The sequence below is a fragment of the Prunus avium genome, unplaced genomic scaffold (genome assembly GCF_965620075.1).
Source record: "Prunus avium unplaced genomic scaffold, drPruAviu1.hap1.1 HAP1_SCAFFOLD_82, whole genome shotgun sequence".
Lineage (NCBI taxonomy): Eukaryota > Viridiplantae > Streptophyta > Magnoliopsida > Rosales > Rosaceae > Prunus > Prunus avium.
Window position 1 is genome coordinate 1,070 of NW_028276929.1, and position 1,431 is coordinate 2,500.

A 1,431-nucleotide genomic window follows, 5' to 3' on the forward strand; every position below is an offset into this window, starting at 1 on the left:
AGGCAACAAAACATTTGTTTTTCATTTTGATGAAAATTTCTGTTTTTAAATCTTGTTGGTTTGAAATTGTTTTGAAAAGGTTCTTTAAATCTTGCGGGTTTGCAACTCATAAGAGCGTCACTTTCAACGTCCCCGGCATTGGATTGAGTTTCTAAAAACAACCGTGCACACCGAGGTTAAACTTTACCGGCTCCACTCCGACTCGCCGCTCGCCCACAAATCCGAAGGCAACAAAACATTTGTTTTTAATTTTGATGAAATTTTTTGAAAACATTGGCTTGGCAAGCCCCAATCCGCGACTATCCACCCACCGCCACCCCACACGGGTGGTTGTTGTTGCGAAATGAGGTTGTGGTCGACATGCCCGTGCATTTGAGAAGGAGTTCCTAGCACTCCATGCTCTCCCATGCCAAAAAATAGCCTAGACAACCCCATTTCGCAACTTTCCACGCCTTTTTTTTCCTCCCTCACCCATGGCGGCGGCGTGGTGGCGGCGGCCGGATTCCGGCCACCACCGCCATGGGTGGCAGCCCCCCGACCCCGACACCAAACCCATAATACCGAGGCAACATATCGAGGCAACATGACATGGGTGTGGCGTGGGGGAAGGGGGCTGCAGCTAGGAAGGCATGGGCTGCCATGCATATGCAGGCAACACACACCCCCCTATATAGCATTTTATGCATTTAGCCCTTTGACAGGAAGAGACATCACCTATGCGCGAGGAGTCATAATGGGCTCTAAATAATTCAATACAAGGTATTTGGACGTGATTTTTTGCAGGGATACTAAGAAACATGCAATCTATGATGGGAAAAAGTTTCATAAATTTTTGAAGTCGGGAAGTATTTTTTATTAGTTTTAGAAGTCGTAAAATTGAAAAAATCATTAAAACAAATCCGGGAGGAATTTTTTAGTTTTGTAAGTTGGAGAAGGTCCTAAAAATCATAGACTACTTATGGGGAGCTTATTGTGCGAGGAAATTTCAATAAAAACGGGGTTTGACAAGATTTGAAAAATTCTGTCGACATTTGAAAAAACCTGGAACCATGCTGCCGGCATGCTGCGCACATGCTGCGCGCATGCTGCGCGCAGACTGCGCGCATGCCATGGCAGGACAAGTTTTGCTAGCCTCACTGTCTACAGATGCGCAAGCTGCGCGCACGCTGCGCACAGGCTGCGCGCATGCTGCGCACAGACTGCGCGCACGCTGCGCGCATGCCATGGCAGGACAAGTTTCGCTAGCCTCACTGTCGACAGATGCGCAAGCTGCGCGCAAGCTCCGCGCACGCTGCGCACAGCCTGTGCGCATGTTGTGCGCATGCTGCGCGCAGGCTGCGCGCAGGCGCCGCGCATGCCATGGCAGGACAAGTTTCGCTAGCCTCACTGTCGACAGATGCGCAAGCTGCGTGCACGCTGCGCACAGGCTGC